The following is a 23502-nucleotide window of genomic DNA, read 5'->3' on the forward strand; positions in this document are numbered from 1 at the left end:
GGAGGGGAGGGGAGGGGAGGAAACCTTCACAATGGTTAAATGAATGCACAGTTCTAAGAACAGCCATTTGTGCATACTCTGGGAGGGGTAGAATAATCTAATACCCCCCCAGTTACCAAAGAATTTGAGGAGATGAGTCATCAGATGGATTCTGAGTGACAGAATGAGAGAGAGGGGAAAAGAAGCTGTTCCATGCCCAAAGGAGCCATCAATAATGGCTTAGGGTTGAATCTGCGAAAAACAAACATATGAGAGAATTAACTTATCTACAATGTACAAAGAAAATGATACTGTCCAGAGAAAAGTTAAACAATGCAGTTTGTAATGGAATTAAAGATTCTGAGGTCTATTGTAAGACTTTTATAGGTTATTTTAGTGAAAGATATTGTAGAGGGTTTTGAGAAAGGGAGAGATGAAATGGAAGCAGTTTTAAAAGACTGCTTTAGATGCAGCATCAAGAATGAGATTTTTTAAATCTGCAGGTAAGGAAGTTCTGAAAAGAGTGTTGCGATCAATAATATTTGAGTGAAATATCAATGAATTCCATGGGATTGATTCAAGAAGATGAAAGAAAGCAACATCATGCACAAATAATTGGATAAATATGGCAGAGGAGATTAAAGAAAGTTTAAATAACTCCTCCTATATCATGTGATTGAATGCAAGGTCTGCTAGAAAAATTAGTAAATATAGAATGTCAAAGATGGAAAGAAATTCAGAAATCATCTAGGACCAATACCCTCATTTTACAAGTGAGAAAGCTAAAGGCAATGGAGCTGAAATGATCTGCCTAAGGTAGACAGCTAATTTCAGTATTGTACATGCATAATTTTTAGACATTTATTTTTAGAACATGAGAAATGCAGTTAAGCAAGAGAAAGAGTGTTGAGAATCAACTCTGTCTAGATAAGCTTTCAGATTAGTAAAACTGTAACATCTGCTAGCATAATGCAATTCTGGTCATTTACTTTCCACAAGAACTCTAAAGAAATGGTATAAAGAAATTTCAGGTAAAAATGGATCTATATTATTATAAATATACCTGTGACCCTCATTAAAGTAACTTAACCTCTTAATACTCTACATAACTCTTTAGTACTACAAATTACAGAGAAGGTACCAGCCTACAATGGCAGAAGTTCCTCGTCCGGTAACTCCCTATAACAATTAAATCACAGGTCCAGTCCTCATCCCCATCTCTTTTGTCACCTGAGGGGCAATGTGCGATGATAATATAAGTTACCAGTCAAGGAATCTGGAAAAAACCTGGTCTTGAGTATTTTCTCTCAAACTTAATCACAATTTGGCTAGAGCAGACCCAAATAAAGAAAGTTGCTCGGCCAATTCAGTTGGGCATTGGTGCTACCTGGCAATTTACTTTTCTCAAGTATGCTTTAGAAACACGGTATAAAGAAATTACAAGTAAAAAACAGGTTTATGTAGTTATACTGTGTATTAGAAGAAATTCTATTTTATTTTTCAAATTCGACATGATAATCTTTTCTTAATTTTTAGGTAAATCCAAAGTTGTGTGGGTTCCAATTTTTTATTAAAATGTTTTCTTAGGATCTAAATCCAATTTTCCCTCATGCAGTAAAACCACAAGTCAGGGTTATATGTCTGCAACTGCTAGCAATTCTGTCAAATAACTAATGACATCAGCAAGGGATAGAGGTGGTAGGTTCCTCTCACTTGATTTACATACTAGGGTTAATCAGTTTACACTTGTGCTTCTTCCTGTTCAAAAAGACCTTGTAATAAGAGTTGCTCTTAGCTGCCAAGAAAATTCCATTACAGCAGGCATGTGCACACGTATACACACAGAGACACATGGACACAAGAAAACAGGATTAGACTTTCTGTGGAATTTTTAAGGCTAGTTATCTAATGAAGAACACAAATCCCTAGCGGCCCCTCACTCAATGGTTTCCACTGATGATGATCAATGATATAACTGAGCAATGTGCCTGGCCTGTCTGATGACAGTCCCCCAGACAAGCTTGTTTCTAGGTAGTCACTGTATGGCATGCTGAAAAAAGTCAAAGTCCCCCTGGATTCTGCCCTGGTCAGGTCCCAGAGGAAGTTAACTAGCTTTTGGCAAACAAAAATAACCTGGAGGGTATCTAGAATAAGGTGATTATGATAGTTCTTAAAAGCAGGGCTTCTTAAACTTTTTTCACTCGCAATTGCTACATATATATGTAGCTGTGTGTGTATCCCTCTATATCCATTAATACAAGAACTCCTTCCAAAAGTGCAGACTGTAACCCAAAGGATTCTGTGACACTCTTGTCCATGTCCACCCATCAATCTACCACCTTGGATCAACTCAATGTGCTAGGACCCTTCCCCTGGAATTCTCTTTTTGTTGTTGTTGCCTTTTTTTGGAGGGCAATTGGGGTTAAGTAACTTGCCCAAGGTTACACGGCTAGGTTTTTTGTGTGGGTGTTAAGTGTCTGAGGCTGGAACTGAACTCAGGTCCTCCTGACTCCAGGGCCAGCGCTTTACTCACTGCGCCACCTAGCCACCCCGACCCCTGGAATTCTTTTTTTTTTTATTATTTAAGCAATCAGGGTTAAGTAACTTGCTCAAGGTTACACGGCCAGTTATTTCTGGGTGTGGTGCTGAGTGTCTGAGCCCGGGATTCGATCTCCAGGTCATCCTGACACTGGAGCCGGTGCTCTTACTCACTGTGCTACCTGGCCACCCCTGACCCCTGGAATTCTTAATGCATATATATTTTTAAAAGCCCATAGGCATCTTCTGCTACTGCTACAGTAACTTGTCCATCTCTTACTTTTTTGATGATACATCTTCAATATTATCCTTTATGCCATTTCTTATGGGAAATTCTTCACTGCTAACATTTAAGTCTGTTCACAGCAACTATAGCTAACCTAAAACATTAATTCTTTAGAGACTAAGGTATTCCATGGTGCACAACCACATGGCAGCTTACTGTATGGCAGCAAATCTCCCAAAAGTAATCCAAACCACAGTTTTTCTATTCAATTTTGGGCCCAGTTCATCATCCACCTGCTGTATCTATCCCATAAAAGTGAATATATGTATGCACAGACACAATGCCAAGCTGCACTGGCATAAGGACTTTCCTCATTTGGGACTTCTCTATATCAGTTAAATCCTCACCCTATGGAATTGACTTGCCAATAGCCATATAGTTATCAAGTATGAGAGAAGGTGTAAAAAAAACGGGTTTTTTTCTAAGTTCCTTGACTGGTAACTTGTAGTACAGCATGTTGCCTCTCAGGTGACAAAAGACAAGGATAAAGCCTAGACCTGTGATGTAACTGATATAGGAAACTACCAGATAAGGAAAGTCCCTCTACCAATGCAGGCCAGCACCTTCTCTGTAACATGTAGTATTAAAGAATCACAAAGTGCATTAAGAGGTTGAGTGACCTACCCAAGGTCACACAGTCAGCAGTTATCAGAGGCAAGGCTTGAGACCAGGCTCAAAAACACAAACAAGAATATCTTGAGGTCTGAAACATCTATAGAGAATTCCTATTATTTGGAGGCTCTACTGGATATACTCCATGACAGTCACAAATATTAGACATTCTGATTCTTTGTTGTTGCTGTTGTTTTAAATTACTATGATTTCCAAATACAGTTCTGTCTCTCCCCTATCCAATTAGCCATATTTTCTAAAAATGATTTTAAAAGACAAGAGGAAAAAAAGCCAGTTTGATAAAACTAAACAACGCATCAATCTGACAGTATATCCAACGCGTCCCACTAGGGGTTCTTCACCTTTGATTAAAAAGGAGGTACATTTTCTCATCTCTTCTTTGAATATTGTAGTGACCAAACTGGGTTCCAGTTTCAGGTTTTATCTTCTTTTTATTTACATTGTTGTAGTCATTACATATTTTGTTTTCCTGGTTCTACTTATTTCATTTTACATCATTGCAGGTAAGCTCAAAATTCTTTACATTCATTATTTCTTATGATGAGGTAATAATCCAGCAAATTCATAAGCCACAACTTCTTTAGCCATTCTCCAAACAAGGGACACATGACAAAAAGTGCTGCTATGAATATTTTGGTGTTCGGGGGACCTTTCTTTTCAATCTCTGACTGACTTGGAATGTATACTTGGCAGTGGAATCTCTGGATCAAAGGATATGGAAAATTCAGCACAGGAGGTTTTCCAGCATTATTCCAAATTGCTTTCCAAAATGTTCAGACCAGTTCACAGTTCTACCATTAGTGTATTAATGTGCATATCTTCTGAGGTCCCTCCAGTACCATGCTGCAGGCTTATGTTGGTCAGTGGTACATACATCTGTCATATAGCCTAAATTCTTCTCATGTATTTTACACTTCGCTATCTACAAGTTAAATTCTTGGATTCATAAAGCATGGACTATGATATTTACTGGTAAGCTCACACACAGTAAAAGAAGAAATAAATTCATACTTTCACCTTTTGCCCATGTAAGATTTTGAGGTGTTAATTTTTAAACTGTCTAGGTAATAATGTTCAACTAAAACTGTTTGAATTATGAGTACATAAGAATTACCACATTAGGTAAGACCCACAAGCTTCTACAGGCTAGTATACGATTTCTTTTTTTTTTTTTAAGCAACTAGGGTTAAGTAACTTGCTCAAGGTTACACGGCCAGTTATTTTATGTGGGTGCTAAGTATATGAGGCTGGAACCGATCCCGGGTCTCCCAACTCCGGGGCCGGCGCTCTTACTGCGCCACCTGGCCACCCCTAGTTTACCATTTCTTAGAGTGGCATTCAGAGACATATTTTGGAAGCATACGACTGTATTTACTGATAATAACAGCTTATATAGAACATGAATAGTTTTGAAGGACCTTACTCACAAAAATCCTGCAAGGTACTTCTCTTCTCATTTTAGAGATGAGGAAATCTACAAGTTTAAGTGACTTGATCATGGACACAGAGCTATTAAGAGTAGGAGATCTTATTTGAAGGGAGGTCTCTAAACTCCAAGCTTGGTACTTTCCATTATAACATGGTTCCTTCACAATGATGTGAAGCTCAATCTAAATATTATAACAAAGTTATAATATCTTGCCCTATGAAGTTGATAGTAGACAACATAAAAGATGAGTCTAGGAAATAAGTTCAAATAAGAATGGCATAGGCTTTCAAAATCTTGAGGAATTTACTTGCTCAGTGATGTTTTGACATTAACAACAGAACCACAGAAAATAAATGCTCAGCTGCCCTATCCCTTGATATTTTATTTATATTATTTCATAACTACTCAGATGTGTAAGTGTAGTTTCTCCCAACAGAACATAAGTTCCTTGTCAGAAGGGACTATTTTCTTTCTGAATCTCTGGCACCCAGTACAGTGCCTGGCAAAGAATAGATGCTAGATAAAAGTGTGTGGATTGATTGCACTTCTAACAAAGAGATGATGGCACTAAGCTGGAACCGTAAGCAAGTCACTTAACTTTGTCCCAGGCTAAGTTTCCTTCTCTTTAAAATGGGAATTATAAGACTACCTGCCTCACAGGTTTGGTGTAAGGAATAAAGAAAATAATATATGTACAGAGCTTCGCAAACTTTAAATCATTAAGTAAATGTTAAATCACGACATAAATTATTATTAATTAAAAAAAAAATTCTGGAAAACATGGCTGCCAAAGTTTTAACAGATTCCACTATTTCTTTCTATGACGTATTTAGCGGGAGCTACAAACCTTTCACAAGGATAATATCAGTTGAAGAAAATGGAGACATGTCCCTCTCTACTATCTCTCCAAACATATATTTGTCAAAAGGGCACTAATACATAGGTCTTTCTGGATACTTCTTCATCCAAAATTCATAGTTTTTAATTTTTCAAGATCAAGAAATTTTCAAGAAGAGTTTTCTATATAAGCCATTTGAAGACAAAAACATGTCCAAAAGCAAAAGGAACACAAATGATTATCAGGAATAAGTGAGCAGTACGAAGTAACAAATAGACTTTGGAAGATAAGGATACCTCAAAACAATAAAATAACTAGAAGGACAAATCAATGCAATATTTATCTTTTTAAAGTTTGAATGTCGGGGCGGCCAGGTAGCACAGTGAGTAAGAGCACCGGCTCCAGTGTTGAGAAGACCTGGAGATCGAATCCCGGGCTCAGACACTTAGCACCCACCCAGAAATAACTGGCCGTGTAACCTTGAGCAAGTTACTTAACCCTCATTGCTTTAAAAAAAAAAAAAGTTTGAATGTCTATGTCATAACAGCAACAATTAAGTTTTCAAAGTGACACAGAAAACTATTTCAAGATAGGAAGCACTCTTATTTCCCAAACCTAAATAAATGATTACCCAAGAAATAAACTTAGATTTTTAGTGAAGGGATATTAACAGAGCAATGCTTTCGGGAAGCTTTCTGTTTGATCTGCAATTCTATATGGCTGCTTTATGTAGTGTTTTAACAACTCACAGGTTACTCATAGTAATGAATTTCATATTCTGTGAAGTACAATTTGTAATCTAGGCTTCTTTTGTTTAGGGTTAAGGAATGATTTTTTTCCCATTATAACTCCACTATACAAAAGATAAAGAAAACAAACTGCAGAGCGTCCTGCCCACTCCTGCATGAAATATAGGAGGATGAAAGGATCAATGGATTTGAAATTGGAGGCCCTCAATATTTGTCACTTAACTTTGTGGGACTTTGGGCAAGTCTGGGGTTCACTTTCCTCATCAATGAAGGGGTTGGACTAGGTGAACTTAAAGATCCCTTACAGTTCTAAATCCATAATCTTAGCCTCTAATTATGAGAGGTTAAGTGACTTGCCCAATAACACACTGGTAATAAGTAACAAAGATGGGATACAAAAACAGGTCTTCTGACTATAAACCTAAAGTTCTTTCCCTTACTATGTTATTGAGATTCATGTCCTATCTTTCCTTATTAAACTTGTGAAGTCCCTGAGGACAGGGAGAGTGCTCTTATAATTGTTTAATTGAGCATATATGTATGTATGTATATATGAAAGATACTTTTCAAAAGTATTTAAAAGATATGCCAAGATATTTTTAAATGCTAAAATCTTTTTGACAAAAAGAATTAAAAAACAAAATCTTAAAAGACTACCATACTGAAGTGCCCACCAGAAATTATACACTAGAGCCCCCTTAAACCTGCTAGAGGGGACCCCTACTGGGTTCCTTGGAAACCACCTAATAGGCTCCAATAGTAAAGAGATGTTTCACCTGTGTTGTTAAAACATGCCACAGATTCCCACGGATTCAGGTCTGTTTCACTTCAGTAGAAATAATACTAAGGCTTTGTTTCAATAGGAATAATACTGAGAATGTTTTGCTTCAATAAGAATAATACTGAGAAAGCTTCGCTTCAATGGAAACAATGCTAACCCCCTTAGAAACATATTCTGTTGCCAGCAATAACATTGTCTATAAAATTATGTCTAACAGAAAGCTCACTGCTGTCTTTCAGTCTGAGAGGCAGTCCTGGCCAGGTAATAAACACTCGTATCAAATTATAATTGGCCTAGCTGTCCTGTTATATCTCAGTGTCCATTACAATACCACTACCCCCTTTTGACAGAATATGCTTCCAAAGAGAAAAAGGTTTTTCAAAAACCCATTATTAACAGGAAAAAAAATATATATATATATATATATTTTTTTTTTCTTTAACTTGGACAGTACTAGGGAGTATTTTAATTGCATTGTTACAGTGACTGCAAAATATTCATCTATCCCTAATTTCAGTTTGTAACATTTCATAAAGTTTTACCACACCTATATCCCAAAGAGATCAATACAGTAACTGTTCATGATTCCAGAAGAAAGATATAGAAATATATTATCTACCTCTTGACAAAAGGTGATAGATTCAGGGTGCAGAATGACATATAGAGTCAATGATGTTCATTTGTTTTTCCTGGCTGATGCAGATTTGTCAAAAGGAATTTTTTTTTGTTTCTTTTTCCAAAGAGATACAGGGGTGAGAAGGAAAGAAAATAGATTTCTGTTAATTTTTTTTAAAGACTTTAAAAACAGAGAGGTTGAGAGGAATGCTCCAGATGTGGAATGTTACATGCACTTCAGATGAGATCACCCTGTTGTTATGTTTTGTTTGTCATTCTTTGTTACGAGAGAGCTCTAGTGGAGTTGGGGGGGGGGGGTGGTAATTTAGAAATGATTGTAATGTAAAAATAAAACTTGTCAATAATCATTTTTAAAAAGAAATCAAAGAAAAAAAAAGGATTCATACATATAGAAACATTTACTGCAGCTCTTTTCTTAGTAGCCAAAACTGGAAACTTAAGGGAGTGTCTGCCTACTGGGGGAAAGCTAAACAAATTATAACATATGATTACAGCAGAATATTATTGTGCATAAGAAATGACAAACTAGACAGTTTGGGGATAAAACCAGGAAGATCTCTATGAACTAGTACAAAGTGAAATAAACACAACTAGGAGAATGATTTACACAGTGACAAAAACATTTTTTTAAAAAGAAACTAAAGGGGGGCGGCCAGGTAGCACAGCGAGTAAGAGCACTGGCTCCAGTGTTGGGACGACCTGGAGATCGAATCCCGGGCTCAGACACTCAGCACCACACCCGGAAATAACTGGCCGTGTAACCTTGAGCAAGTTACTTAACCCTGATTGCTTAATAAATTTAAAAAAAAAAAAAGAAACTAAAAGATTTTACAACTGACCAATACAATGACAAACTGCAAGTCCTGAAGAAGGAAGATCAAACATACTTACCTACCTTCTGCCACTGAGGTGATGAACTTAAAATGCAGAATAAGACATATTGTTGGATAGTCAACGTGAGATTTGTTTTGCTGGACTATGCATATTTATAGATTATCTTCTCCCTTTTTTTAAAAAAATTGTTCAGTATGGGGCAAGGGGAAAATCGTGGAAAGGAGATAAATAGATGCAAAAATAAAAAATGTTCAAGTCTTCCCATGATTCTCTGAAATTAGTCTTCATTTGTTATGGCACAACAATATTTCATTACATTCATATACCATAATTTAGGTATTCCCAGATTAATAAACATATTCTACTTAGGCTAATTGGGGTCTTTTCTTGTTATAAAGAAATCTCTAAGTAAAAGGGCAATAAAAATTTAGTAACTTTTCTTTCAATGATGATTGCTTCCTATTTTTTCCATTATTATCTCTTGATAACTTTCATGACCATAAAAGGCTAATTTTCTACAATTCTATAAAGTATCCTTTGGGCGATTTAATGGTCAAAGCAATAACCTATATGGCAATTCAAGCATATTATGATTTATACAACAGTGGTACAGGTACAGCCCAGACAAGAATTTTTGTTCTCTCCACAATTATTTAGGATTCATTTTAATTCTGTAATATTTCTTTTATACTTGCATTTATTTAAATCCTACAGTGTATTGGTGGGTTAATTTCAAAATTTTTAATGAATATTGCTCTTCTATCTTTAACTCCTGGATTTGGAGTATAAAATACATAAATACTAATGCTATTTCTGGATTTAATTTGTACTGTGTGTATTTACTGAAGCTTTCTGTTATCTCAAGTTTTCGTCAATTCTCAAGATCTCTTGCTTGCTATAAACCATGATGTCATCTCAAACAGATTATTTTAGTCACTCTTTACCTATGTTTGTTCTCTCAATTTTCAAAAATTATCTATAGTTGCTTTTACTGGTACCGTGTTTCCCCGATAATAAGACCTATCCTGAAAATAAGCCCTCCCCTTACTGTGTAAGATTCCTCTAAAATAAGCCCTCCCCCGAAAATAAGCCCTATTGAGATTGCTACTGTAGTGAAGGTGATCCCCTGCGCTACACACTACATTACGGTACCCTCTGTATGCACCGCGGCCCCCCCCCCCATGAAACGCACACCGCGCTCCGAGCTGCATCCAATCAGAGGTGCAGCAGTGAGCGCATCATCCTGTTCTTCCCCAGTGATTTGCTTGCTGGCGCCATTGAGAGCAGTGCCGCAGAGGAGAGCTGAGGCAGGACAATATAAGCCGTCCCCTGAAAATAAGCCCTCTGGTGTTTTTCTTTCCAAAAAAATTAATAAGACTGTCTTATTATCAGGAAAACACGGTAATATGTCAAATAAAATGAAGACAGTAGGCAACTAACTGTTTTACCTCTGATCTTATGGAAAAGCTTCTGTTTCTTTGTTACAAAAATTTGAGCTTGTGGTTTTATTTTTAATTTTTATTTATTTTAATATTTATTTATTTATTTTGTTTGTTTGTTTTTTACCAGTCACTTCCCATTATCTCACCATTACTACTGAATTCTCTACTGTAAAAACAAAGACAATGAAACAAAATGAACCAATATATGAAAGGAAGACATCACACTTCACCATCTGATTCTCAAGACAGATTAGTCATTACAATTAAATGAGTTCTGTTGCCTTTCAATATTATTTTTGGTTATATTACTGAAGTCATTATGTTGTGGTATAAGGCACAAATCTAAATTTTTTTTTAAACCAAGCTGCTTTCCAAATTTTTCAGCAATTATTATCAAATACGGAGTCATCCTTCAATCAATAAACCAGCATTTTTAAGTTTCTACTATATATCAGGCACTATTGTTAGATGCTTTAAAAATAGAAAGACGAAAAATATCAGGAGCTTACAGTCAGAAAGGAAAGACATATGCAAACATAAGTATGTGTTTCTACACACACAATACATACAAAGTAGGGGGAAGGAGGGAGACAAACAGCCTAGCAACTGGGAGGATCAGGAAACACCTCATAAAGAAGGAAGTACTTATTCTAAGTCTTGAAGGAAACCAAAGATTCCAAGAAGAGACAATAAGAAAGGAGAGCATTCCATGCATAAGAAACAGCCAGTACAATAACACCAAACAGGTCAGAAGAGCTGCATTGTAGAGAAAGGAGTAATGTGTAATAAGGATGCAAAAGTAGGAAAGGTCTAGTTATAAAATTTTTTTTAAATCAAATGGAAGATTTTCTATTGATCCTAAATCCTGTTGTTTCAAATATAACATGGTATAAACTATAATTTAAGAAAATTATTTTGGTAACTACATGTAGGATAGATTAAGAGTAGGGAAAGACATGAGGCAGAGATAATTTAGATGGTTACTTCAACAGTCAAAGTTGTTGTTGTTCATCTTTTTTTTTTTTTGGAGAGGGGAATGCAAGGCAATTGAGGTTGTGTCTTGCCCAAGGTCACACAGCTAGTTAAGTGTCAAGTGTCCAAGGCCACATTTGAACTCAGGTCCTGACTCCAGGACCAGTACTCTATTCACTGTGCCACCTAACTGCCCCATCTTTCATTCTTGAAGAGCACCATCACATTAGGAAGGTGATGCCAAGACTTTCAAGTAAATTGGATTTAAGTGAGGGAGGGTTGTGCTAAGTCACTAGCTCCACTTTCTCCTCCAGAGCCATCTGGGACCAAGTGGCAAGATATAGATTAGGATTATTAGAAAAGGCTCCAGATGCAGTGGGGGACCTTTTTAATCTTTCCCAGGTCTCCTTTCCCTTCCATTACTTTCCTTTCCTTTTCTCCTTCCACATAGGGTATCATACCCTTGCGTGTGGGTACTCTGTTCAAAGCAATGCAAGGCATAAGGTAATGAGGACCTGAATTAGGATAACTCTATGAGTAAAGAGAAAGGGATGTATTCAAGACAAACTGTGGAAACAGAAATGACAAATTTTGGTAAGTTTGTGAGGTTAGAGTGAGGAGCTGAGGATGACACCAAGCTTGTAAAGCTGGGTTATGGGAAACATGACAGTGCCCTCAATAGCAATAAGGAAGTTTAGAAAAGGGGTGGATCTTGAGGAAAAGGGAATGAATTCTGTTTTGGACATACAGGAAATGTAGTTCAAAATCCAACTGATAACTCTTCCCTCCTTCATGACCACAGCTGAGAAGATAGAGAACTAGATATCGAGATCTGATAATCATTCACATAGAGACAGTAAACGAGCCCATGAGGGCTGCTACAGTTACCAGATAAAAGGAGAAGGAGAAAAAAAGAGGCCCCAGGATAGAGCCAAGAAGTAAGCCCACAGTTAGATGGCATGACATGGATAATGATCCAGGCAAAGGAAATCTGCGGTGTGGCCACAGTCTGGAGGAGAGCCCAGAGCGACGGAGGTTAGAAAATAACACAGAGTGGAGAATACATTCAGGACTGCTGGGCAGCAATCAACAGTATAAAATGCTGCAGAGAAGCCAGAGAAGTTAAGGCTGAGAAAAGTCCATTAAATTTGACAATCAAAAACACTGTACTTTGTCATTCCTAAGGCTTGTCAAACAGTGGATTACTCATGGTCAAAGGATCATGAGTTTCTCATAGGTGGTTTGTTAAATGACTAACCTAGTCAACAAGACCTTAAGTCACATCCCACTTCATGCACTTACTATTGTATAACCCTTAACCTGTTTGTCCCAATTTCCTGATCTCTAAAATGGGAAGAATAATTGCACTTACACCTCAGAGAATCATTGTGAAGATAAAATAAGGTTTCTGTATAGTGCTTTGAAAACCTTAAAGCACTGTATGAACACTAGCTGTCAGACCATCATACTATTCTAACTTTCTATTTGTAAATGAGTTTTGATCAATGACTTCCTTATAGTATAGTTTGAGATTACACAGAAATGTTTTGCTTTCATTCATACCTTACTTCATTATTTCCCTTTGGAAAAAAAAGTTTTCTTCCTCCAAATGAAAGTTTTATTAAAAAAATTATTTTCTATAGTTTTATAAATAACCCATTAGGAGTTTGACTAAATTTATAGATTAATTTTAAGTAGTCATCATTTTTATTATATGACTCAACCATGAATATAACACATATCTCTAATTACTTAAATCTTCCTTATTTCTGTAAAGTAGAGGGGTTCTTAATCTGGGATCCATGAACAACTTTTTAAATATTTAGAAAACAGTCTTTAATATAAATTATTTCTTTCATAATCCTATGCATTTTATTTTATGCTTTAAAAAACATCATTCTGTAAAAGGGCCCATAGGCTTCACCAGACTGCCAAAGTGGTCCACAAAACAATACTAAACATATAAGGTCAGAGTTTCTTGGTAGTTTAACTCCCATAACTTTTATACACTTTATAAAGTTTTCCATGGAATTATCTGATGTTTCTTCTAGATTTATGTTAGTATTATAGAGAAATATAAAAAGGTTTTGTGATTTTATTCTGCTACTTCACTAAAGTTACTGAAGGCTTTGTTTGGTTTCTTCTCTAATTTCTTCTCTTGAGTCCCTGAGGTTTCTAAGGAAAGCATCAGTTGTAGAGTTATCCCTTCCAAATCAAGGCGGGGGGAGGGGGGAATGGTACCAGTTAGGAACATACCACTCCCCAATCTGGAAAATCTACATAAAAATTTTTGGCCCTCCCTTTTTACTGAAATTTTGATTTGTTTTTCTTTTATGAGGTGTTTACAGTACGATACACACATTTTATGAATTTCTGAGTTTCTAAAATTTTTTCTGTGTCATCTGCTGGTCTTCATGTGTCATCTGCAGCTTCTGCAAAACTCCCCCAAAATTTCCATTTAATTTCTTATGCCAAACCATGATGGAGAAAGTCGCAATGTGGAAGGGATAACTGTATTTAAGGATAATTTGTCTTGTCTTTGCCAGTCTTTGGTGCCTTTATAATATGAATGTGTTTCTCTTATCTTACTATCAAAGCTAGCAGTACAACATGTAGATGTTCCCTCCAAGTTCCCCTCCCAGTTCCTCAATCTTTCCAACTTGTTGTGATAGTAATGGCAATTAAAGATTCCCCTGTATTGGCTTGGTTTTCAAATTGATTGTGTTAAAACCCAGAGCTTGTTAATCCCACCTGTGGGATGGACTTTTTGATGTGAAAAGAAAGTCCTGAACTGGGAGGAGCTGGTGACATAGATTTGGAGAGACAAGACAGAGGCGGAAGACCTTTTTTGGAAGCAGCACCTCGTGGAGAGAGAGGCTAAGAGAATTGCTGGTGGCCGCTTTGAATTGCCCTGGACTTTTGAGATCTGCCCCCTGAGCTGCCAAGGACTGAGGAGACACGGCTGTTTTGCTGGTACTTTGTCTGTCTGTTTTGATGTTATTTTGCCAGATTTGTCCACTGGTGAAAGACAGTCCTGTTGTTGAAGAAGTCCTGGAACCTGGCTTTTGGCTAAGAAGCCCTGAGACTGTCCTGCAGACAGAGAGTGAATACTGTCCACTGGTGAAGGACAGTGCTGTTGTTGCAGGGGTCTGGAGACCGTCCTGCAGATAGAGTGAATACTGTCCACTGGTGAAGGACAGTGCTGTTGTTGCAGGGGTCTGGGAACCTTTCTGTTGGTTCAGAAGCCCTGAAGAAGGATTTTCTTGTTGTATGTTTACAGAAATCCTGGGAGAGGGTTTTGCTAATGTGTTCAGGGGTTCTAGGACTGTTCTACAGACAGAGGATGAATTGATGAAAGGACTGGCAATGTATCTTGTGGCCTTGCTAAGCCTTGTCTCCCCAGGAACTAAGATTGCTGAGAACTTGCCTCATGTCAAGATGAAGAAAAGACCTCCATTTGGGTATTAAGTGCTGTGTTTGAACTTGATGTAACTCAGGGGTAGATTCAATTGTGATCCAGGGGTGGGGAACTTTTGACCTTATTGTGCTCTGTGATTGACAAATGAAGGTACTTTACCTATGTTTGGAAACTAATTTCCATTTGAGAAGAGGGGTTTTGTGGTGGACCAAATGAAGGTATAGCCTAGGGGTGGAGAAGTATTTAGAACAGGGACTTTGTAATTGATTGAATGATTGGAAGGTCCTGGGGTGGGGTAGTACTTGGAGATTATTTAATCACACTTAGTAAATGCTGTATTTTGAATGATGTCATGTTTTGATCTTCTCTGTTCTGGGTTTGTTACTGAATAAAATGGAGAGCATCTATGCTGGTATTCTGAACCTTGGGAAGTTGCCTTTCTTTTGGCATTACATTACACTTGTACGACTGAACTCCTCCAATTCCACTTCAGAGAAGTGATAACCATACTTGATCTCCATTTCCAAAACTAGTAACTCTACAATGACATTATCCTTTTATCATCCCAGCTTTTCCGATCCTTATTTCTAAATCTATTCCTCATTAAAAACCTAACATCCAATCTCTCCATCTCTCAATACTTTTCTATGTCAATATCCTATTTCTGGCTACTCTTCTCCTTTCCCAATTTCTACCATTTAATTCATAAATTCTATTCTACACTATTCCCCCCCCCCTCTCCCCGTCTCTCTCTTTCTCTCCGTCTCTGTCTCCATCTCCATCTCCCTCTCTCTCTCTCATGACTAAACTCTGTCAAATGCCAACCTACCATCCACCAAATCCAGAACTCACACAACTATGCCGCCTAAACCCACTACAAATTTATGTCACCTAATCTCAAAGAACTTTCATTGCAATAAATCATCCTTTTACTCCTCCCTAATTTATTCTCTAGCCTACTCACAAAAGCAACTCTTTTAAAATCTCTTCTATTTTCTAAAGTTATTTTCCCAAAACACATATCTGACCATGCAGTTCCACTACCCAATTAACTACTTCTAGAATAAACATAAACTCTTCTGTTTGGATTTTAAAGCTCTTCACTAACTGTCCCTTTCTAACCTTTCTAGCTTTCTACTATACTATACTCCATTCCACACACTCTGTAGTCTAGTCATTTGGTGTTCTTGTCATTCTGCACACAAGACATTCCAGCTCTCATGTGTGTGCCTCTGTATATCTGCTCTGCCTGATTTATTTACTCTACAAGTTCAAATGCCAATTTCTGGGGGCCCCCAAGTTGTTATCATCTTCCCTACAAATGTTACCTTAGGTCTGCTTTGTACATATATCATAGATACTTAAAATGTTAACATTGCCTTCCAGGTTAGAATACAATCTTCTCATTTTGTTTTTGTTTTTCTATCCCCAGCACCTAGCACGGTGCTTGGCATACTTAATAAATGTCATGATTGTTACCCCTCCAAAGTCACACTGTTGCCAAGTCCTATTGATTTTACTCCCCCTTTTCTCCTGACACACAGCCATCACCCTGGTGTCAATACCTCAATACTTCACACCTGGATTACTGCTACAGTCTGACAGTTGGTCTTCCTGCCTCAATTCTCTCCTTGGATCAATCCAGTCCATCCTCCATTTAGCCATCAAAATTAAATTTCCTAAAGAAAAAGTTAGACAATGCCATTTCCCACCTCACAATTTAATAAATCTCTACGACTTTTAGAATCAACTATAAAATCACTTGTTTGACATTCAAAGTCTTTCACACCCTGACCCCTCCTGCCTAGATAGTCTTCTTAAACCTTACCTCTCCCACCCACATCCTCTTCAATCCAATGAAGACCACACTGTAAAGACAAGCAACTATTAAATCCTTAAGAAGTCTCACAGACAACAATGAACAATTATTATACAGAACACATGTTAAGGTTTGGTAATGAAAATACCTCTTTCATGAAATAGTGGGATGAAAAGAATGGAAAGGGAAAGGAAAAAAGATCTACTCTGAAGACATATTTAATATGTTCCCTGAGGGTCCCAACATTTCATAACAGATTTTTTTAATCTTCAAAATACAGTATGCATTATGTATGTTCCATCAAATGGGCTCATCGTGGTCTCCTGCGCTCTAAAAAGGTTTAGCTTAGATCAGAGATTATGAGCTAAAAGAGACCTTGGAGGTTGTCTCATACATCACCAACCCTCCCAAAAGCACTGTTTAAAGAAATCATAAGTGAATGCAGCTCATATCTATTAGAAACAGGAAGCATAGTGAAGACAGAAAGAATTCACAATTGCCCCAAAAGGAAGGGAAAGTCTCAGGAATACAGAACCAAAATCCAGAGCTCCCACCTCAATGAAAAAATATGACAAGTATCCAAAAAGAAGCAATTCAAGTACCAAGGAACCAAAGTCAGGTACATTCTACTTAAAAGAGAGATATCTTTGAATAAAATATTCCAAAAAGCAAAAGAAGATTTACAAAGAATAATTTATCCTACAAAGCTGAGTATAATCCTTCAAAGGGGAGGTGGAGGAAAAAAATATTTAATTGAATAAGAGGGCTGGCAAACATTTCTAACGAAAAGATCAGAGTTTAATAGGAAAGGTGGTCCAGAAAAACCCAGAAAGGTAAATGTATTTGAGCAACTGAAAGGAGTTTTATGATAATGTAATGCTGACATTCTAATAGGGAAAGAAGTAAGTATCTCTTTAGTACTGAAAAAGCTAAAGAAGAAAAACAGAAGACGTGGGTGAATGGGTTCTCTTCTGAGTGCTTGAAGAATTGTAAAAGAATACACTTAAGTAGAAAAGAAGAAGGGGAGGTAGAACTTGTTATTTCTCATAACTGAAGTGAAAGTATATAAAAGACGGATTATAGGGTGGGATAATGTGCATTATATGAATTTCATTCTTATCTAAAATGGAAAACAGAAGGTTGTATATACACATATACAAAAAGAGTTTATTATAAAACTACATCGAACTCCACAGGGAAACAAGTGGTATTGCAGGGATGATGGGTATTAAATGGAAAAATAATATGGAGGGGGGAAAAAGCTACAAGCAAACAACCTTCTTAAATCTGATAAGGGAAATAAAAGAGTTACTCTCCTCCAGATAGAAAGGTGATGGACATAAAATACACACATGGCCACTATGTGGATTCCTTTTGCTTGACTCTAAATGTATGTTACAAAGGTCTCTTTCTTTCTCTCAGCTGAGGGGAGGAGGAGAGAATTAGTAACTGTGATATCAAAAATAAGAGAGTCATAGAAACCTTTTAAAAATCCATATTAGAGAACAGAGGGCAGTTCAGAGAAGCAGGACACGACACTTCTGAAGTAGTACTTCTAATTTATTATATACAAGATTTCTTAAAGGCCAAGTAATAAAAAATGGGGTCTGACAATTTCAAATAAAATTCTCTTCTTGTATTCTTTTGTTCACATATTCATGAAAGTGTTCTTTTTTGGCATTTAAATTCAGAATTTTATAAATTAAAATTAAAAATATCTTGAAATATTTACATTGAGTTGAGTAGAACAGTTCTGAAATCTACCATATCAATCTAATGCCTTTTCACAGAATAGAGGTAAGCCTGGGTTCTAAAACATTATGTCAGTGAAATATAAATTCTGGCAAGTACCACCAGAATGAAAAAAGTTAAATATAAACCCAGCAATGGTCCTCTATGTCATACTGCTCCCTTTTTTTTTTTTTAAAGCATATAGTCCAGAATGTAACATTTCTGCAGAATGGATGATTTAGTCTATGAATTAAACTATCTAGAATCTAACCTTGTATCTGGAATTCGCTTGATTTGAATAAATAATAGCAGTTCTATACCTTCATTTACATTTTAATAAGTGATAATAAAACCCTTTTAAACTTCCCAACACCAAATGTCTTGAGACCATTACAGATTAGGTCTGCTCCAGATCATCCTCCCCAGGGGTAATTCCAAACTTTTCCTTTTTGAAAACCTTCTATTATGATGCTGCAGAATCCCCTCCTTCCTCAATACATCTTTTGCTTTACTGTGGAAATTAAGCCCAGCTCTTAAATACTCCTTCCCCTCCCCCACTTGCAATACTTCAAAACTTCTGTCTCTTTACCACTTCTCTCCTCCTTTGCCCTTTCAGAGCCTTTCCCTTTGCCAAAGTTATCTTCTCTTACCTATTACCTTTATATATATTCCACTGTATTTTATCTATAAGTTAGTGCTTTCAACTATTCACACCTGCCCCCACCTTCAATCTCTCCCTAAACACTACCTCCTTCCCCTTGCCCAGATCAAATGCATCCTTGAAAACAAAAAAAATCTTCACTTGATTATGACATTATTCAAGGCAGCATCCTTTATTTCTCATTTTCATGTCAATCTCCCATGAAGATTCACCTCTAGTTACCCCTACTTCCTCACTACCTCATTTTTCAGTCTTTTTTTATTAGTATTTTCTTTTTCCCCAGTTACATGTCAAGAAAATTTTTAGCATTCATTTTGACAAGATTTTGAATTTCAAATTTTTCCCCTCCTTCCTCTCCCTTTTTCTGAAAATGGTAGGCTGTTTGATATAGCTTATATATGTGTTATCATATAAAAATATTTCCATATTAGTCACAGTTGTGAAAGAAAAAATAGATCAAAAGGAAAAAAAGACAAGAAAGAATAAGGTGAAAAAATATGCTTTGATCTGCATTCAGAGTCCATGAGTTCTTTATCTGGATATGGATAGGAGTTCCCTTCATGAGTCCTTTGTACTTGTCTTGGATCACTGTGTCACTGAGGAGAACTGAGTCATTCATAGCCGATCATCACACAATGTTGCTGTACAATGTTTCCCTGATTCTGCTCATTTTATTTTGCATCAGTTTGTAGAAGTCTTTCTAGGTTTTTCTGAAATCTGCCTGTTTATCATTTCTTATTGCACAACAGTATTCCGTCACACATATACCACAGTTTATTCAGTCATTCCCCAAATGACAGGCATCCCCTCAACTTCTGATATTTTGCCATCATGAAAAGGACTACTATAAATATTTTTGCACATGTAGGTACTTCCCCCTTTTTTATGATCTCTTTGGGACACAGACCTAGTTGTGATATTACTGTATTAAATGCATATGCAAGTTTTATAGCCCTTTGGGCATAGCTCCAAATTGCTCTCCAAAGCAGCTGGATCAGTTCATAACTCCACCAACAGCGCATTAATGTCCCAATTTTCCCACATCCTCTGCAACATTTTCCTATTTTATAATATTAGCAATCTGAGAGGTGTTAGGTGGTACCTCAGAGTTGTTTTAATTTGTATTTCTCTAACCAAAACTGACTTAGAGCTTAGATTTCTTCATCTGAAAACTGTCTGTTCATATCCTTTGACCACTTAAAAATGTGAGAAAGGCTTGTATTCTTGTAAATTTGACTTAGTTCTCTACATATTTGAGTAATAAGGCCTTTTTCAGAGACACTGTTTCCCAGTTTTCTGTTTTCCTTCTAATCTTGGTTGCACTGGTTTTGTTTGTACAAAAGCTTTTTAACTTAATGTAATCAAAGTTATCTATGTTACATTTTGTAATGCTGTCTACCTCTTGTTTGATCATGAATTCTTCCCCTTCCCACAGATCTGACAGGTAGATTATTCCTTTCTCTTCAAACTTGCCACCATTTATGTCTATATCATGCCAAAGTCTGTCAAATCTAACTTTTCTAATACTCTATTTACCTCCTTAGTTTCTTGTTTATTTTATTTTTCTTTTAAAGCAACTGGGGTTAAGTAATTTGCTCAAGGTTACACGGCCAGTTATTTCTGGGTGTGGTGCTAACTATCTGAGCCCAGATTTGATCCCCAGGTCATCCTGAGACTGGGGCCGGTGCTCTTACTCGCTAAGCCACCTGGCCACCCCCTCTTGTTTATTTTTTTGGTTGGGATTAATTGAGTTCTGCAAGGGGACAGTCCCCCACTAGTATGGTTTTGCTGTCTTATTTCTTCCTATAATTCATTTAAGTTCTTTTAAAATTTGGTTGCTATGTTATTTGGCACATATATGTTTAGTATTGATATTGCTTCATTGTCTATAGCACCTTTTAGCAAGATGCAGTTTCCTTCTTTATCTCTTTAAATTAACTTTATTTTTGTCTGAGATCAAGATTGCTACCCCTGCCTTTTTTACTTCAACTGAAACATAACAGATCTTGTTCCGCTCCCTTACCTTTACCCTGTGTGTGTCTCTCTGCTTCAAGTGCATTTCTTGAAAATAACATATTGTAGAATTGTGAAATTTATGTGCATACAATTGGGAAAAATAATTCCTAATTATTGTTTTGATTTCTTCTTCATTGGAGGTAGATTCACCCTTTTCATTTTTGATACTCATAATTTGGTTTTCTTCTTTCTTCTTTTTTATCATATTGACTAAGGGTCTATCAATTTTGTTGGTTTTTTTTTTTAAACTAGCTCTTAGTTTTATTTGTTAATTCAATAGTTTTCTTAATTTCAATTTTATTAATCTCTCCTTTGGTTTTCAATATTGCTAATGTAATTGGGAATTTTGAATTTGTTCTTTTGCTAGGTTTTTCAACTGCATGCCCAATTAGTTGACCTCCCTTTTCTCTAATTTAATCATGTATGCACTCAGGGATATAAAACTTCCCCTAAGAACTGCTTTTAATGCATCCCACAAATTTTGGTATGTTGTCTCATTATTATCATTCTCTTGAATGAAATTACTGATTGTTTCTATAATTTCTTCTTTGACACACTGATTCTTTAGGATTAAATTGTTTAATTTCCAATAGTTTTTTGTCTGTCTTTCCATGGCTCTTTATTGTATATAATTTTTATTGCATCATGATCTGAGAAGGATGCATTTAATATTTCTGCCTTACTGCACAGAATTGTGAGGTGTTTATGCCCTAGAACATGGTCAATTTTTGAGTATGTGCAATGAACCTCTGAGAAGAAAGTATATTCTTTTTTATACCCATTCAGTTTTCTCCTGAGATCTATCATACCTATCCTCTCTAAAATCCTGTTTACCTCCTTAACTTCTTTTAGTTTATTTTGAGGTTAGATTTATCAAGTTCAGAGAGGGGGAGATTAAGGTCTCCCACTAGTATAGTTTTGCTATCTATTTCTTCCTCTAATTCCTTTACCTCCTCCTCTAGGAATTTGGCTGCTATACCACTTGGTGCATATATGTTAAGTAATAATATTGCTTCATTTTCAATGGTGCCTTTTAACAGGATATAGTTTCCTTCCTTATCTCTTTTAATTAGGTCAATTTTTGCTTTTGCTTTATCTAAGATAAGGATTGCTATCCCTGCTTTTTTTACTTTAGCTGAGGCATAATATATTTTACTCCAGCCTTTTACCTTTACCCTGTGTGTATCCCTCTGTTTCAGATGTGTTTCTTGTAAACAGCATATTGTAGGATTATGATTTCTAATCCATTCTGCTATCCATCTCTGTTTTAGGGAGAGTTCATTCCATTCACATTTACAGTTATGATTGTTATCTGTATCTTTCTCTGCATCCTATTCCCACCCCTGTTAATGTTCATAGTTTCCCCCCTTCTCCCTTCCCTCCTTTAATAATTTTCCTTTTGACCACCACCTCCCTCAGTATTGCCTTATCAGCCCCCCCTCCCTTTACCTCCCATTTCCCCTTACTTCTTCCCTCCCTACTAAACACCCCCCTCAGCTTTTGTAGCCCTTTCCCCCTCCTACTGTCTGTAGGAAATTTTTATACTTAATGAAGTATGTTATTTCTTCTTCGCACCAAGAGTGACAGGAAAAATCTCATGCGAAGCTCCTCTCCCTCCCCTCTTTCCCTCTTAAATGATACTTTTTGCATTTCTTCTCCATAGAGTCCTATGCTTAACTTGTTGTTATTCCCTCCTTGCACCAAAACTAATGAGGGAAAAGCTCATATGATTCCCATCTCCCTCCCTTCTTTTCCTCTGCTATACAGTTTTTATGCCTCTTTGTCTGGCATAATTTACCCTTTTTCACTCATTCATTCCCTTTCTTCCATTGCAGTCCCTTTGTAGCCCTTAATAAGATATTGTTTTAATCGTCATTTGTGTATTTTATAGTCATACCCTCTACTTGTCTATAACCAGTTTGCTCTTATCAAATAGCAGGGTGTGTGTGTGTTCTCCTTGTTTACCTTTCTATGTCACTGTTGCATCTCATAATTGGAGGTTGAATTTTCTATTGAGTTCTGGCTTTTTTATCAAGAAGGTCTAGAACTCTGTTATATCGTTGAATGACCATCTCTTTGCCTGGAAGAACATGCTCAGTCTCGCTGGGTATGTGATCCCTGGTTTTAACCCAAGCTCTTTTGCCTTCCGGAAAATTGTATTCCACTGCCTCTGATCTTTCAATGTAGAGGCTGCCAAATCCTGTGTGATCCTCACTGTGGACCCTTGCTATTTGAATTGGTTCTTACTGGCTGCTTGAAATATTTTCTCTTTTTATCTGGTAGTTCTGAAGTTTGGCCACAACATTTCAAGGACTTTTCAGTTTGGGATCTCTTTCAGCAGGTGTCCAGTGGATTCTCTTGATTTCTATTTTACCCTCAGGTTCTAATATCTCAGGGCAGTTTTCCTTAACGAGCTCTTGGGGAATGTTGTCCAGGCTCATTTTTTCATCATGATTTTCTGGTAGGCCTATGATTCTCAGATTATCTCTCCTGGATCTGTTTTCCAGGTCAGTTATTTTTTCTTTGAGGTATTTTACCACTTTTTCTAATTTTTCATTCCTGTTGTTTTGTTTGACTAATTCTTGGTTTCTCATAAGAGTTATTTGTTTCAATTTGGTTGATCCTAGTTTTTTTAGCAAATCATTTTCCTTGGTTAATTTTTGGAGCTCCTTTTCCATATCATACACTTTTCTTTTTAGAGAGGTATTTTCCTCATTATAATGTTTTTCAAATTCTGCTA

General features: G+C 36.6%; 1 protein-coding gene across 3 annotated transcripts in view; it reads right to left on the reverse strand.

Annotated features, from left to right (window-relative positions):
• Positions 1-23502, reverse strand: part of STIM2 (stromal interaction molecule 2) — a 179684-nt gene that overhangs the window by 45418 nt on the left and 110764 nt on the right. The gene's annotated exons all lie outside the window — the stretch shown is intronic.

Source organism: Petaurus breviceps, unplaced genomic scaffold, assembly GCF_028583685.1.
Source record: "Petaurus breviceps papuanus isolate PSGF00001 unplaced genomic scaffold, PetGlider_PUasm1.0 140, whole genome shotgun sequence".
Taxonomy (NCBI): Eukaryota; Metazoa; Chordata; class Mammalia; order Diprotodontia; family Petauridae; genus Petaurus; species Petaurus breviceps.